Here is a 17,711-nt window from a genome sequence, read left to right as displayed (position 1 = left end):
ATTGACTCATTTATTCTGCAGAAATTCTCCTGGAGGAGATATTATGGCAAAGCATGTGATTAACGTGACTGATTTGTACTCTCATGACTGGATGGATATAATCATGTGATCACGTTTAGAGTCTGGCAGTAGGAGAACAGAGGTGCCAGCAGGATAAAAGAGGATAAAAACTTTAAAATTTGCTGGGAGGAAGTGGTGGACTTACCTCCATAAAGCAGACACGAAAGACTGTCTGAATAGTAGCAGTCACATTTGTTAAATAGTACCCCAAAAAAGCAAAACAGAATTTCAGCAATAGCAGGTGTAGCGCCTCAGTGACTGAGGCTGGGGCGCTACACCTGCTATTGCTGAAATTCTGTTTTGTCCCCACGTTTGTTGCCTGATGAAGCACGCTGGGCCTGCGAAACGCGTTGCACTTTTTTGGGGTGCAATTTAATAAATGTGATTGCTGCTATTCAGACAGTCTTTCGTGTCTGCTTTCCGGAGGTAAGTCCACCACTTCCTCCCAGCAAATTTTAAAGTTTTTATCCGCTTTTATCCTGCTGGCGCCTCTGTTCTCCTACTGCTATACCGTGTCCACCCCTGGTGGAGGGGTGATCTACCCCCTTTTGCATCTACAGAGAGCGACTTCTTATCCCTGAGTGAGGACAGGTCTAATCTCCTCACCTGCCTATACTGTGGTTGCCTTTGTGGTAACCCACGTTTGTGAGTATAATTTTCTCACGATAACCTTTACTTCATTTATGCTTAACCAGGGGCGTAACTATAAATCACTGGGCCCCCCTGCGAATATTTGGATGGGGCCCCCCCCATAGGTGCCAAATAATCGTAATGGGGCAGCACTGTAAATTAATTGTAAAGTGGGCAGCATTTTACCAGACAATCGTAATGTGGGCCAGAAAATCGTAATGTGGGCAGAGTTCACCAGAAAATCGTAATGTGGGCCTTTAGAAAATCATAATGTGGGCAGAGTTCACCAGAAAATCGTAATGTGGGCAGAGTTCACCAGAAAATCGTAATGTGGGCACCAGTCACCAGAAAATCGTAACATGAGCAGCAGTCACCAGAAAATTGTAACGTGGACAGCATTCACCAGACAATCGTAATGTGGGCAGCGTTCACCAGAATATCGTAATGTGGGACAGAAAATCGTAATGTGGGCAGAGTTCACCAGAAAATCGTAATGTGGGCAGCGTTCACCAGAAAATTGTAACATGGACAGCATTCACCAGACAATCGTAACGTGGGCAGTGTTCACCAGAAAATCGTAATGTGGGCCAGAAAATCGTAATGTGGGCAGCAGTCAGTCACCAGAATATCATAATGTGGGCAGCACACACCAGAAAATCCTAATGTGGGCAGCAATCACCAGAAAATCCTTATGTGGGCAGCAGTCACCAGAAAATCCTTATGTGGGCAGCAGTCACCAGAAAATCGCAATGTGGGCAGCAGTCACCAGAAAATCGCAATGTGGGCAGCAGTCACCAGAAAATCCTAATGTGGGCAGCATACACCAGAAAATCGTAATGTGGGCAGCAGACACCAGAAAATCGCAATGTGGGCAGCAGACACCTGAAAATCGCAATGTGGGCAGCAGACACCTGAAAATCGCAATGTGGGCAGCAGACACCTGAAAATCGTAATGTGGGCAGCAGACAGCTGAAAATCGTAATGTGGGCAGCAGACATCTGAAAATCGTAATGTGGGCAGCAGACACCTGAAAATCGTAATGTGGGCAGCAGACACCTGAAAATCGTAATGTGGGCAGCAGACACCTGAAAATCGCAATGTGGGCAGCAGTGGCGTAGCTACAAACCTCTGGGCCCCGATGCGGAATCTGGATGTGCCCCCCCCCCCCCCCCACACGGCAACAACAGCCCCCCTCCCCCGGCAACACCCGACGCACACACATATCCGAATCCCTATAGCCAGCTATAGGTCCCCCCAGTATAGGTAGCCAGGCATAGGTACGCCAGTATAGTTGCCCCCGGTATAGGTTAGCCAGGTAGGTGCCTCCAGCATAGGTAGCCAGTATAGTTGCCCCCAGTATAGGTTAGATAGGCAGGCGCCGCCAGTACAGGTTAGCTAGGTGGGTGCCTCTAATATAGGTAGCCAGAATAGTTGCCCCCAGCATAGGTTAGATAGGTAGGTGCCCCCAGTATAGGTTAGTTAGGTAGGTGCCTCCAATATAGGTAGCCAGTATAGTTGCCACCTGTATAGGCTAGCTAGGTGCCCCGAATACAGGTTAGACAATTAAGTGCCCCCAGGTTAGATAGGTAGGTGCCCCCCAGTATAGGTTAGATTAGGTAGCTGCCCCCCAGTATAGGTTAGATGAGGTAGGTGCCCCCCAGGATAGGTTAGGTAGCTGCCCCCCAGGATAGATTAGGTAGCTTTCCCCCAGGATAGGTTAGGTAGGTAGCTGGCCCCCCAGGATAGGTTAGGTAGGTAGCTGGCCCCCCCAGGATAGGTTAGGTAGGTAGCTGGCCCCCCAGGGTAGGTTAAGTAGGTAGCTGCCCCCCCAGGATAGGTTAGGTAGCTGCCCCCCAGGATAGGTTAGGTAGCTGCCCCCCCAGGATAGCTTAGGTAGGTAGCTGCCCCCCAGGATAGATTAGGTAGGTAGCTGGCCCCCCAGGATGGGTTAGGTAGGTAGCTGGCCCCCCAGGATAGGTTAGGTAGGTAGCTGGCCCCCCCAGGATAGGTTAGGTAGGTAGCTGGCCCCCCAGGATAGGTTAGGTAGGTAGCTGGCCCCCCAGGATAGGTTAGGTAGGTAGCTGGCCCCCAGGATAGGTTAGAGTAGGTAGCTGCCCCCCCGGATAGGTTAGAGTAGGTAGCTGCCTCCCAGGATAGGTTAGGTAGGTAGCTGGCCCCCCAGGATAGGTTAGGTAGGTAGCTGGCCCCCCAGGATAGGTTAGGTAGGTAGCTGGCCCCCCAGGATAGGTTAGGTAGGTAGCTGGCCCCCCAGGATAGGTTAGGTAGGTAGCTGGCCCCCAGGATAGGTTAGAGTAGGTAGCTGCCCCCCCGGATAGGTTAGAGTAGGTAGCTGCCCCCCAGGATAGGTTAGGTAGGTAGCTGGCCCCCCAGGATAGGTTAGGTAGGTAGCTGGCCCCCCAGGATAGGTTAGGTAGGTAGCTGGCCCCCCAGGATAGGTTAGGTAGGTAGCTGGCCCCCCAGGATAGGTTAGGTAGGTAGCTGGCCCCCCAGGATAGGTTAGGTAGGTAGCTGGCCCCCCAGGATAGGTTAGGTAGGTAGCTGGCCCCCCAGGATAGGTTAGGTAGGTAGCTGGCCCCCCAGGATAGGTTAGGTAGGTAGCTGGCCCCCCAGGATAGGTTAGGTAGGTAGCTGGCCCCCCAGGATAGGTTAGGTAGGTAGCTGGCCCCCCAGGATAGGTTAGGTAGGTAGCTGGCCCCCCAGGATAGGTTAGAGTAGGTAGCTGCCCCCCCGGATAGGCACGGAAGCGCTGTAGGCGGAACTCACCTCCGTCCCTGCGCCGCTGGTCTCCTCCCGCTCTGTATAGATGTTGTTACACACTGCTTCCTGTTTAGCCGGAAGCAGTGTGTAACAGCAGATCTATGCAGAGCGGGAGGAGACCAGCGGCGCTTGGAACGCAGGCAGGTGAGTTCTGCCTACAGCGCTTCCGTGCGCTGCGCACTCTGCATCTGAGGGGGAGGGGGGGGCCCGGGGAGAGGTCGGACTGCCCTCCCCACGGCTGCAGCTCCCCCCTCCCAATAACGCACGCAGGGATCCCATCTCGAGTCCAAACGGACATGGGCCCCCCGGGCCCCTCCCCCGCCTCTTCAGGAGCCGGGCCCGGTCGCCGAGGCGACCATTGCGACCACAGGCCCTACGCCCCTGTGCTTAACATACTACACTATATTAGGCTCTTGGTTTCTCTACACTTTATGTTTAGAGTCTGGTTCCAGTTTAAACCTACACAAGAAGCAGAAGAGAGACATGATCACATGATAAGAACCAGGCAGTAAGACACTTACAGATTTTTCACATGCTTGTCCATGAACTCTCCTCCGGTAGGATTTCTGTAGAATAAATTGATCTACTCTGTTCCTTACAAACCCTTTATGTTGCTGTTTATAGTCCTGTTTTGTTGGTGTTGTGACTTGGGAAGTGTTCCTACTGGAGACAGAGTTAACAGTAAAGTCCTGACAGAGGTTTCAGGGCTTTAAAAATCTAAGTCATTCACCAAAAACAACTATGCAGAAATGTTAGAATTGGTAAATGGTTGATAAATACCTTATCAACAACGTATTAGGGCTCTTAAATAACCAAGGAGCAGGGGTAGGAGCAGGGGCATAAATAGAAATCACTGGGTCACCTGCAAAATTTTGGATGGGGTCCCCCCTCTCTGCCAACAGGTGGGATATTTAAAAAAAAACAACACACAGTATAGTTAGCCAGGTATAGGTGCCCCCAGTATAGGCAGCCAGGCATAGGTGCTCCCATTATAGGTAGCCAGGTATAGGTGCCCCAGTATAGGAATCCCAGGTATAGGTGCTTCCAGTGTAGGTAGCCAGGTATATTTGCCCCAGTATAGGTAGCCAGGTATAGGTGCCCCAGTATAGGAATCCCAGGTATAGGTGCTTCCAGTGTAGGTAGCCAGGTATATTTGCCCCAGTATAGGTATACAGGTATAGGCGCCCCAGTATAGGTTAGTGAGGTATTGGTGCCCCCCAGTATAGGTTAGTCAGGTATAGGTGCCCCCAGCGTAGGTTAGTCAGGTATAAATGTCCACAGTATAGGTTAGTCAGGTGCAAGGTAAGGGGGGGAGGAGTAGGGCCCCCCTCCCTGCCGCTGTGTGCCCCCCTCCTGCATTGCGCCCCCTTCCTGCCACTAAAAACGACCCTGGGTGACTGCCACTAAAAACGACCCTGGGTGGGCCCCTCACCAGGATTCATTTCCCCCCCACAGGCCGCGCTGCGCCGCCATCCCTTGCAGGCACTATTAATACGCCCCTGGATAGGAGGACTACTAGTTCGGAGAACCAGATCTAAAATTTTGGTGAAGTAAATCTGACGAGATTTACACCACACGACCATTAAATACATAAAGCCCGCTGAACCACGGAGTTACAATATGTGAAAAACAGGAGTGACCTGTGGAGGAGGACGAAGGTTCTAAAATGAATACACGAAATAAGCTGAATGGTAGGAAAGTGTTTGGGCTATTAGTGGCACTCTGCTTCTGCATTTTATTAGTAAAAGCCTGGCCCCGACGAAGCGTGCAGGGAGTGTACAGAGTGATAGCAGACTGCTGTTCCAGCAGAAGATGACCCCTCCCACAGGCGGGGCATCGCAGATACGAGATTACGCTTCATCGGAGGGCCTCACTGATTGTTCAGGTGTCCTGGAAGTGTGACCTTTGTATGTTTTATGCTTATTTTATTGTTACAATCAAAAAGTAAAACTGCACTTTCAAGGACAATTGTGTTGCGTTGACTCCTTTATTTCTTCACATCGTCATGTTTGCTGTCATCTATCTATCTATTTATCTGTCTATCTATCCATATTATTATTATTATTGATTTATAAAGCGCCAAACTATTCCGTGGTGCTGTACAAAGTAAGAAACAAACACAGCGTACATAATAATACAGACAAATGGTGTATACCAATCAGGGCTGTGGAGTCGGAGTCGAGGAGTCGGAGTCGGGGCAATTTTGGGTACCTGGATTCAGAGTTGGAGTCGGAGTCATGGTTTCAAAAACTGAGGAGTCGGAGTTGGAGTCGGAAGATTTTTGTACCGACTCCACAGCCCTGACACCAATATACAAAATACCGGAGGTGGGGCAGTATACAATAATCGTACATGGAGGAAGTGTGTTTTAGTAGGATATCTAGTAGTAGTGCAACTTGATCTTAGGACAAAGGGGAAGTGGCCTAAGGTAGAGTGATGCTTGTCAGAAAAGGTGAGTTTTGAGGGAGCGGAAATAGCCAATCGCTGTCGGGTCGCTATACTGCGAATGCACAAGTCTCCCGCACCTGCAAGTCTCCTGCACCTGCGCAGTAGAGCGGACCCGACAGAGATCGGCTATTTCCGCCTATCTCCGTGCTGAGAGCCGCAACAGCTCCCCCGCTAGAGCCAGGAAAGGTAAATAAATCAGCGCTTGTCAGGCTTGTCGAGGGAGGATTCCGGGACACTTCGAGAGAGCTGGACTGAGGGGGAACTTTTCTTTGTTACAGGTTTTCTTTAACTGCGAATGTGTAGGACCCTTTTGGGCGACAGGTTTGATGATGTGATGGATGCCTGGCCATGCATGTGCTACTTCAGCCGTAGTCGCCAGGTTTACTGAGTCGCCAGCTGGACCACGGAGGGAACTCAGAGGACACTGGGGGTCCTCGTGGGCTACCGGGGGGCTGGAGGATGCCCCAGGTAAGTCCAGATTTGGTTTATTTGCCAGTGCTCAGGGCGCCTAACAAGATTTTGGCTGAAGCTTTGTCAAATAGTGCAACTTGGTAGCCCAGGCAAATGATCAATATCTAATAGTATCTGCCTAGTGTGAGGTTCCAGTCCACAGCAGAGCAGGAGCCCCTGTTGTAAGAAGCCTTCTCTCCCGGTAACATCCTGCACACACGGTACAAGCACCGGGGCTGGCAAGCGGCTGTGATTTTCACCCACCGGGAGGCCTGTGTTGTCCCCATCATCACATCTGCTGAATAACATGATGGGCCTGTTGTGGCCTTATTGTTCTCGGTTTCTGACAAGTCATTTATTTCACACACGTTATTAAGTACAAAATTCAGGAAATGGCTGAAGAGAAATGAAATCAGCGCGAGGCAATGTGTTCGCATGTACAGCGAGCTCACATGGACACCATGTCGATAATGGCCGTTGTCTGGAGCGGACTCTGGCAGGAACCGCATACAAGAGACATCTGAGCTTACAGTATCAAGGCAATTGTTCTTTTAGCAAAGGAAGTTGCCACTTTCTTTAAAAATGTATTAGTTCCAGGGCTTGCTCTGATCTCACTACTTCCCTAGTACATGTAACATTGCTTTCACAGTTTGCAGTTAAAGCAGATGGGAATCACTATTTTTGTACGTGTTGTCAAAGTTATTTAACCACTTTTTCAACCACTACAGTGTATCTATGCCCTCTATGACTTCATCTAAGCCACAAGGACATAGATATATATCTTGTAGCAGAAGCACAGCTATGCATGATTAGGCTTACCCCTATGCAAACCTCTGCCACTATTTGATGCAGCACTAACTAGTAAAAGGGAATATATGTTCCCTGAGCCAATAGGATTGTTTTTTTCCATTAAAAATACTTTTAGATTGTCAGTTCATAGTGAAAAATACACACTGTAGCATTATTTCAGAATCCAATATCTTTGTCATAAATTGTGACAGGAACATAATCTAAGTTTTGTAATAAAAAGTATAAATAGCCAAACAATATTTGTGTTTTTTTTTATCTACAATAGAGCTTTTTATTGTTAAAATGGAATTGGTAAAACTGAGAATGTAACATGTTTTTTTCTATTTTTTTTTCCTCTTTTTCCTATTAAAATGTATAGAAAAAATAGTTTGAGGGAAAAAATTGTCATTCAATGAAACCCAAGTTAGTCTTGAAAAAAACAATATATATTTCATTTAGGTGTCATAAGTAGGGATAACGTTATTGCTGATTAAATAGGGACATAGGGACATAGCTAAAATGTCAAAACTGCTGTGGTCCATAAGGGGAAAATAAGGTCTGGATGTGAAGTGGTTAAAAGTACCTTTTATCATTTTTTCCACTCCCCTGCCTCTGGATTCGTTAATTTTTCCTGTGTAATTCAAGATGGCAACCGACCTTTAGTTTGCTTTCCGGGTCAGCAGTCTATTCCTTTTCAAGATCTCTCAAGCACTGGTAGAATCGTGCAAGAGACTCAGAGTTTGGGTGCACAGGATTGGGCACGTGTGTGCGCACGCATGCATATAGAAGAGTGAGTAGAACTATGCGTGCTCTGCCTGCAGCCCCGATCGAATGTAGCGTCACTATGCCTGCTCTGTGAGTCAGAGCAGCGAGCCGCTTCTCTGAGGAACAGGGAAAGTGGAGTAGATGGCCGTACGTCACGGAGGAGACAGAGCAGTGAGAAGATGCTCGGCCTCCTCTAGAAAATAACATATTTGACCGAAATGGTCAAATTTTTATAAAGCGCAGCTCCCCACCTGTGTCCCTTCCCTCCACAAGCTTCCTCCAATCAGCTTACGGAGGCGGGGAGGGAAGGGACGCAAGTGGGAAGCCGCGCTATAGAGCACTTGTTAGGTATAAAAACCGGCCTTAATCGTGCAGATTCATAAATGCAAGAAAAAAAGTATCCAGGAGCAGCTCACCATTGCATAAAACAACAGCTTTTAATAGTGCAGATGACAGTCATACAGTATTTGAGAGACTAAAATAATAGCTGTATTTAGAATTCATCTTAAAACAACATTAAAATTTGATTTTCAAACAATAAAATTGAATTATACATTGATTAAAGTGTATATCAATCATCCCCCCCCCCCCAATAAATTATTATTACATAGTCAAAGTAAATGTACCTGTTCGAACTTGCAGTCCCTTATTTCCCGAAGCAGAGAAAGAGGAAGTATATTTTTAAAAGTCATTGCACTTTTTGCAACAGTTGTGTTTTGCTTTGTTTCTGGGAGGGATTTTAGAGCAAATTTGGAACAATTGTGTTTTTCATGTGCAAGTGTAAAGAAATATAAAGAAAGGAAAATGATTTGCCGTGATGCCAAGCTTTGGACATAGGAAAAGGTGTTACAGACACAGGGCATTTATTATGAGAATGACAAATAATGTTTTTTAATCATGTATAATGCTGCTTTAATTATGCAAGGTTTTCAGTAGGTGTTATAAACTACCCCTTACATAATGCAGCATAATAAGCAATGTTAAAAATAAACCTAAAGAAATTAGCTAACCTTCAGCAAACCTCTAGCTGCATCCTCCGGCCTACGCGTATTCCTGAAAAACACAAACCATTATTAACATTAATAACGAAGCCAGCAATGTCTGGGTTGGCCAAAGCCGAGAAACGCGCCGTAGTTTGGATAATTATCTGCGGGTAACGAGGCAGCCATGGTCTTGTCATTACCGTCCATAAAACTGCTCCTATTTGTCAGTCTGAGCCTCTGAGCTTCACATCAATAACAAAAGCTGTGTGAGGCAATATTGTTTCATAAAAGGCTCTAGAATGTGACCACATGGTACATTTCCTGTCCTTGTGGTGGGGTCTGGCTTCCAATGGCCTCATCAATCCCAAAGTGAAGGTCTCTGAAGGTTTGGAACGAGGGCTCGATTCTGAAGACGAGGAAACGGAGAGGTAACCATGAGCAGAGTACACGCAGACCAATCATTCGCAGTTCCGGTAGTGTCATTCCTCTTCCTTTGCCGAGTGGTTTCAGGAAGAGGCCAACAATAAAGCAATATAGGTGAGATTGCCAAAGACTCGGCGCAGAACTCTCATGAGGAGGAATGTGACTGCAGAATGTAACAGTGCTGTATCTAGAGATGAGCGTAATGACTTAATTACGATTTCGCGAAATTTCGCGTAATTAGTGTAATTACGATTATGGCCGTAAGTACATAATCGTAATGAAGAAGGATTTCGCGAAATTCCGCGTAAGCGTAATTTTCGCGTAATTTTCGCATTACAGTGGGTATTGGCGAAATTACGTTTGCCTTGCATGCAACCGTTTGTAAGCGTAGTTACATAACGTAATTTCGCGATAGTTCATATTACTGTAAGCGTTAATTTTCGCGTCGTTTTCGCGTTACGGAATGCTATTTCGCATATAAAATTCGCCATGTAGTGATATTTCGCATAAAAACTCGCCATGCAGACGAAAATGCCTTTGGCGAAAATTCGCGAGCAACCCTGCTAACAAGTAATTGCGAAATTCGCGAAATTACGAAGAAATGCAAAATTACGTTATGGTTTAACGCGAAATTACGTTATGGTTTAACGCGAAATTACGTTATGAATGAAACGCGAAATTACGCGTTGAAAATTACGCTTACGGTATTTTCAATTACGATTTTAATGGCAATTACGCTACCATAATTTTGCATCGTAATAGCAAATTTTGCATGCGGAATTATAGTAACGCGAAATTTCGGCTCAACGCTAGCTGTATCCACAACTCTACGGGTCCAAGGAGAAAGGAGTGAGCTGGCAATTTGACTGGTATTGGTCAATAAATATTGAAACATTTTCTTTGTTCCCCACAATTGTAAAAGTGCTGATAGAATCAAAATATCTACAAAAAGAGTCAACAGTTGGGTAATAAACCTTCAGCCAATGGTCACTTAAAACAGGGTGGAGGCACCCAATGCATAAAAGAAGTTTATGTCACACATAGAGGAGCTAATATTTGCTACACATCCATAGCAGTTAAGGCACCTATTTTTTCACTGACCTGAGGAGGCGGGCAAGCACCCACAAAACGCGTTGTCAATTTTATGTGCTCAAATAAAGATAGGTCTTATAAACAGAGAGGTAACCTTACCTCTCTTGAAGAATTAAGATCAGGAAGAGAGGAAAGGAGGAAGGAAGGCCGAGAGGGTAAAGGAGGGAGATGCTGAGAGTGAGTGAAAGGATGGGGGCTGAAGCAAAGGGGAAATAAGGATGTGAAAAAAGAAAGAACTGAACTGCTTGCCGACTGCGTCACGCCGTCGGCCGCGGCGGCAGCACCAGGACCGCCTAACGCCGACCGGCGTAAAGTCCTGGGGCGGCAGTTTGCAGGAGATTGCGCGCAGGCTGCCTGCACATGTCCTGCTTGGGGGTCAGAGGTGATCAGCTGTCATAGGCTGAAGCCTACAACAGCTGATCACAGTGATTGGCTGGTGGGGGGAGGGAGGGAGGGTGGGACTAGGGAAATAAATTTTTAAAATTTATTAAAAAATGAAGAACAAAAATATTTATATAAAAAAAATAAACACACGGGGAGCGATTAGACCCCACCAACAGAGAGCTCTGTTGGTGGGGAGAAAAGGGGGGTGGGATCTCTTGTGTGCTGTGTTGTGCGGCCCTGCAGCTTGGCCTTAAAGCTACAGTGGCCCATTTTACATAAAATGGCCTGGTCTTTAAGGGGTTTTAACAGTGCAGTCGTCAAGAGGTTAAAGGACATCTGAAGTGAGAGCAATATGGAGGTTATCATGTTTATTGCCTTTTACACAATACCAGTTGCCTGGCTGTCCTGCTGATCCTCTGTCTCTGATACTTTAAGGCCATAGCCCATCAACAAGCATGCAGATCAGGTGCTCTGACTGAAGTGTGACTGGATTACCCGCATGCTTGTTCCAGGTGTGTGATTCAGGCACTACTGCAGCCAGAGATATCAGCAGGACAGCCAGGCAACTGGTATTGTTTAAAACAGGAATCTCAAACTCAATTTACCTGGGGGCCGCAGGAGGCAAAGCCGGGATGAAGCTGGGCCGCATAAGGAATTTCACAATCGCGCGCATCGCCGCCTCTGCCTGCCCCTCTCACTCTTCCTTCACAGAGAGGGGCGGGGAGAGGCGGCGATCCGTGCGGCGATTGACGTCAGGAGGGGAAGAGCTGAAGCTGAAAGCTCTGCCCCTTCCAGGAAATGCCGGCGGATTGCCCCCCGGGCGATTTGGGGGCTCTGCAGCCCTCGTTTAGCGGCGGGGATGCGGCGGATTACTTGGGAGCACTGAAGTGAACTATAAGGAAGCTTTTGCCAGCGAGGGCCACAAAATATTGTATCGAGGGCCGCAAATGGCCCGCGGGCCGCGAGTTTGAGACCCCTGGTTTAAAAGGAAATATGGCAGCCCCGGTATACATCTTGCTTCAGGTTGCCTTTTTAGGAATTTTCTGTCAGGTCCTCTTAAACGTTTAAATACACACAATAAATCCCCGTAGATAGTTTTATTAATGAATTGGGATTCGGGAAAAACTAAAATGCCAGCAGCCTTTACTGCCTCAAATTAGCTGAAACTGTGAAAGGAGGAAGCAGTGATCAGGGTTCAGCACACAGGAGCGGGGCCTACAACACTGTTTGCCTTCAGAAGATCTCACAGATAGCACAGACAATGGTACAAGGGAGCAGTCTCTCCATAACAATCAGCCATAGATTAGTCGTGTGTGGGAACGCTAGAATACAGGATAAACACTGACCGCAGTGTACTGCTCCCTGGAGGAAACTGGCAGAGGGGGAATCGCCCAAAACACACACTGACAGCAGTGTACTGCTCCCTGGAGGAGACTGACAGAGGGGGGATCTCCCAAAACACACACTGACAGCAGCGTACTGCTCCCTGGAGGAGACTGACAGAGGGGGGGATCGCCCAACACACACTGACAGCAGCGTACTGCCCCCGGAGGAGACTGACAGAGGGGGGCATCACCCAAAACACACACTGACAGCAGTGTACTGCTCCCTGGAGGAGACTGACAGAGGGGGGGATCGCCCAACACACACTGACAGCAGCGTACTGCCCCCGAGGAGACTGACAGAGGGGGCATCACCCAAAACACACACTGACAGCAGTGTACTGTGCCCTGGAGGAGACTGAGACAGGGGGGGGATCGCCCAAAATACACACTGACAGCAGCGTACTGCCCCCGGAGGAGACTGACAGAGGGGGGCATCACCCAAAACACACACTGACAGCAGTGTACTGTGCCCTGGAGGAGACTGACAGTGGGGGGGGGGGGCTCACTCAAAACACACTGACAGCAGCATACTGCCCCCGGAGGAGACTGACAGGGGGGGGGGGGAGCACCCAAAACATCAAAAAAAAAATCACACACACAGGCAGATTATGTATGTGACACACTGACAGCGGTATATTGTCCCCCGGAGGAGTCTGATTGAGGGGGGATCACCCAAAACACACAGGGAGAGGGTGTAAAAATTGCACCCCTCCCCCCACCCCCGTGGACTCGCGAACCCTTACTCTTTAGGGACAGCCACAGGTCACAAGTAGATCGGCCTACTTACTAGTGACCAGCCACTCAACTAGGAGGAAGCAGGACCAGGAAATCACACAGGCGAAGAGAGCCTGGAAAGCCGACTCCTCCATAGGCACCACACACTGACAGCCTGCAGTACCGCTACAGGACATCAGGTGGCATCACGCGGTGGTGACAGCCTGCAGTACTGCTACAGGACATCAGGTGGCATCACGCAGTGGTGACAGCCTGCAGTACCGCTACAGGACATCAGGTGTCATCACGCAGTGGTGACAGCCTGCAGTACCGCTACAGGACATCAGGTGGCATCACGCGGTGGGGACAGCCTGCAGTACCGCTACAGGACATCAGGTGGTATCACGCGGTGGTGACAGCCTGCAGTACCGCTACAGGACATCAGGTGGCATCACGCGGTGGTGACAGCCTGCAGTACCGCTACAGGACATCAGGTGGCATCACACAGTGGTGACAGCCTGCAGTACCGCTACAGGACATCAGGTGTCATCATGCAGTGGTGACAGCCTGCAGTACCGCTACAGGACATCAGGTGGCATCACGCGGTGGGGACAGCCTGCAGTACCGCTACAGGACATCAGGTGGTATCACGCGGTGGTGACAGCCTGCAGTACCGCTACAGGACAGCAGGTGGCATCACGCAGTGGTGACAGCCTGCAGTACTGCTACAGGACATCAGGTGGCATCACGCAGTGGTGACAGCCTGCAGTACCGCTACAGGACATCAGGTGTCATCACGCGGTGGTGACAGCCTGCAGTACCGCTACAGGACATCAGGTGTCATCACGCAGTGGTGACAGCTTGCAGTACCGCTACAGGACATCAGGTGGCATCACGCGGTGGTGACAGCCTGCAGTACCGCTACAGGACATCAGGTGTCATCACGCGGTGGTGACAGCCTGCAGTACCACTACAGGACATCAGGTGGTATCACGCGGTGGTGACAGCCTGCAGTACCGCTACAGGACATCAGGTGGCATCACGCTGTGGTGACAGCCTGCAGTACCGCTACAGGACATCAGGTGGCATCACGCTGTGGTGACAGCCTGCAGTACCGCTACAGGACATCAGGTGGTATCACGCAGTGGTGACAGCCTGCAGTACTGCTACAGGAAATCAGGTGGCATCACGCGGTGGTGACAGCCTGCAGTGCCGCTACTAGACATCAGGTGTCATCACGCGGTGGTGACAGCCTGCAGTACCGCTACAGCACATCAGGTGGTATCACGCGGTGGTGACAGCCTGCAGTACCGCTACAGGACATCAGGTGTCATCACGCGGTGGTGACAGCCTGCAGTACCACTACAGGACATCAGGTGGTATCACGCGGTGGTGACAGCCTGCAGTACCGCTACAGGACATCAGGTGTCATCACGCGGTGGTGACAGCCTGCAGTACCACTACAGGACATCAGGTGGTATCACGCGGTGGTGACAGCCTGCAGTACCGCTACAGGACATCAGGTGGCATCACGTGGTGATGACAGCCTGCAGTACCGCTACAGGACATCAGGTGTCATCACGCGGTGGTGACAGCCTGCAGTACCACTACAGCACATCAGGTGGTATCACGCGGTGGTGACAGCCTGCAGTACCACTACAGCACATCAGGTGGTATCACGCGGTGGTGACAGCCTGCAGTACCGCTACAGGACATCAGGTGGCATCACGCGGTGGTGACAGCCTGCAGTACCGCTACAGGACATCAGGTGGCATCACGCAGTGGTGACAGCCTGCAGTACCGCTACAGGACATCAGGTGTCATCACCCGGTGGTGACAGCCTGCAGTACCACTACAGGACATCAGGTGGCATCACGCGGTGGTGACAGCCTGCAGTACCGCTACAGGACATCAGGTGTCATCACGCGGTGGTGAGCAGGTGACACAGGCAGCCTAGAAGGAGCCAAGTAAGGTGATCGCGCTGGTAATCTTCTTTCTTTCAATCGGCTGCACCGCGTGTCACCAGCTCCCTAGCGGTTATGTCCTGCCTGCACCCCCCTTCTACTTGCCAGTCTGCACCCAGGGCGGTCGCCCTGTCCCCACTGACCAAGAAACAGCCCTGTGCAGCGACCCCGGAGGAGTCTGACTGAAAACACACACGGGCAAATCATGTATGTGACACTGGGACAAATTATGTATTATTATATTATTTCGTATTAATATAGCACTAACATCTTCCGCAGCATTGCACATACTATACAGGGCCGGGCCGAGGCATAGGCTGGAGAGGCTTTAGCCTCAGGGCGCAGTGTAGGATTGTAGTGTACAATTCATTCAGCTATCATTCCTAATTGTGTATGAAGCAGAAAGAAATAAGAAAAGGGGATACATAGCAGTGACTGCAAGCCAGATAACTAGATATTAAGGTGTTGGGGAGGTTGTGGGCCCTGTGGCCCTCTTAGTCTAATAGCAATCAGTGTGTGACGGCTGGGGTGGGAGGGATAGAGGAGGGGCCTCTTAGTCTAATAGCAATCAGTGTGTGACGGCTGGGGTGGAAGGGATGGAGGGGCGCACTCTGGTGTCTCAGCCTTGGGTGCTGGAGGACCTTGTCCCTGCTCTGATACTATATATTGTCTTGTTGTCACTAACTGTCCCTCAGAGGAGCTCACAATCTAAACCCTACCATAGTCATAATGCAATGTATGTATCGTGTAGTGTATATATATATATATATATATATATATATATATATATATATATATCGCAGTCTAGGGCCAATTTAGTGGGGAGCCAATTATCTTATCTGTATGTTTTTGGAATGTGGGAGGAAACCGGAGTGCCCGGAGGAAACCCACGCAGACTCAGGGAGAACATACAAACTTTGCGCAGATAGTGCCCTGGCTGGGATTTGGACTGGGGCCCCAGCGCTGTTTGACTATGGGTGGTATAGTGGTTATCACTCTTGCTTTGTAGCGCTGGGCCCCAGGTTCAAATTCCAGGCAGGGCACTATCAGCACTGTTAGCCCCGTACCTGTGTGGGTTTCCTCCAGGCACTCTTTAACATGAAGCGGTGGGTATAGTCAGTGCCTAAAGTGTTTTTTTTTTCCTTAAAGGTTATTTATCAGCAAATAAACCCCCAAAAGATTGCCAAATCGTCTGTTTACTCTTTATAAATACCCTTCAATACAGCCATATTCCCTCCTCACCACCAGTAAGCAGTGCTGAACTGTTATATAATTACAGCAGAGCCTGCAGGCAGTGCAGTATTCCCCCCCCCCCCCCCCCCCCCCCCCCGTACATCCATCCCCAGATAGTGCCATTTTTATTTTCTCAGAAGGTTGAGAGAGCTACAGGGGGCTTTGATGTTAGAGCACTATTGTGAAAAACTGTAAAATGTAAAAAATACATGGAAATACAAACATCAAAGGCTAATTTATTTCAGAGTAAAATGAGCCATAAATTACTTTAATCGTATGTTGCTATCACTTGTAGTAGAAACCTGACAGAACTGACAGGTTTTGGACTAGTCCAACTCCTCATGGGGTAATCTCAGGGTTTTCTTTATTTTCAAAAGCACTTAGTGAATTTCAGTTGCTCAGTTGTCAGAACAAGAATAGTGTGCAAACAGGTGGGGAGGGGGGTCAACGGCAGCCTGCATCTTTGTATAAATCCCTTCCAGGGAGTGCTTTAGTAAGGGATAAATTAAATATTCAGAATCCTCCATGAAGTGATGGACTAGTCAAAAACTTGTCAGTTCTGATTTCAACTAGCTGCTCTAAGTGACAGCAACATGAGAGAAAAGTAATTTATAGCTCATTTTACTCTGGAAGAAACATACTATACTACTTTATTTTTGTATTTGTTTACATATATTTTAAATTGTACAAATTTTAGCGACAGTGGTCCTTTAAATTCTCACCAACTGGTGGACTGCCATTTAAAAGTGCCACATAAGTGTTGCTTGTGGCCCTAATTATGTAAATGACCGATTCTCCCCAGGTTCTTTAGAAAGGAATCTAAACAGTCTATTTAGAGTGAAAATGAAAAGCTGGCCAATCAAATAGTGTAAAAAAAGTTTCCTAGCTCCTCCTCCTGTCATAGGGATGCCTCTTTATGTTGCCATGGAAACAGAAGTGTCCATACCTTAATGCATTGTGGTAAATGTAGTATCTTTGTCTGCTTCCATCATTCCTCCTTCTGTCAATGTTTATAGAGGAAGAGTCGTGATACTTCTGCAACTGTTCATGCATTACCATGGCGACGAGTTCCGTCTGCGTACACAGTCAGTGGTCACCAGGGCAACAAGTAAGGATCCAGAACTGGACAGAGTGCAGGAGTGAGATCTTGAGTAAGGGCACTGAGAGCAGACCCAAATGCAGTCCGGTTACCAGGAAACAAAACCTACTCCTGCTTTCATAAATATGGCATTATTAAAGGGAACCTGAACCGACTAAAATTATTTGAAATAAACACATGATGTACCTGCAAATGAATATTACATACTCACCTCGCCGTCAGTTCCTCTCAGAAGCTTATCATTTTCTTCTAACAACGATCCCTTACAGTTCTGACAAGATTTTGTCAGAACTGAAATATGTCAGTTGCTGTCAGTTACAGGGGCGTAACTAGAAATCACTGGGCCCCCTGCGAAACTTTGGATGGGGCCCCCCACCCCCCGTATAGGTGCCCGCCCCCAGTATAGCCAGGTATAGGTGACATCAGTATAGGCAGGTATAGCTGCCCTCAGTATAGCCAGGTATAGGTGCCCTCAGTATAGCTAGGTATAGGTGCCCTCAGTATAGCCAGGTAT

At 48.5% G+C, this 17,711-nt stretch overlaps 1 long non-coding RNA gene across 2 annotated transcripts in view; it reads right to left on the bottom strand.

The window, feature by feature from the left end:
• The window catches only part of LOC137517983 (uncharacterized), a 39,370-nt gene extending 22,185 nt beyond the window's left edge, over positions 1-17,185 (bottom strand). For both annotated transcript variants that reach the window (XR_011020723.1, XR_011020724.1), the window contains exons 1-2: positions 17,045-17,185; positions 8,931-8,973 (exon numbers count right to left, since the gene is read on the bottom strand). This is a non-coding gene — a long non-coding RNA (uncharacterized lncRNA). The remainder of the gene's footprint in view (positions 1-8,930; positions 8,974-17,044) is intronic.
• Between the last annotated feature and the right edge of the window lie 526 nt (positions 17,186-17,711).

The sequence above is a fragment of the Hyperolius riggenbachi genome, chromosome 5, assembly GCF_040937935.1.
Source record: "Hyperolius riggenbachi isolate aHypRig1 chromosome 5, aHypRig1.pri, whole genome shotgun sequence".
NCBI classification, from domain to species: Eukaryota; Metazoa; Chordata; class Amphibia; order Anura; family Hyperoliidae; genus Hyperolius; species Hyperolius riggenbachi.
The sequence above is the reverse complement of the archived record's forward strand: the minus strand, read 5'-3'. Positions and strand labels throughout refer to the sequence as shown.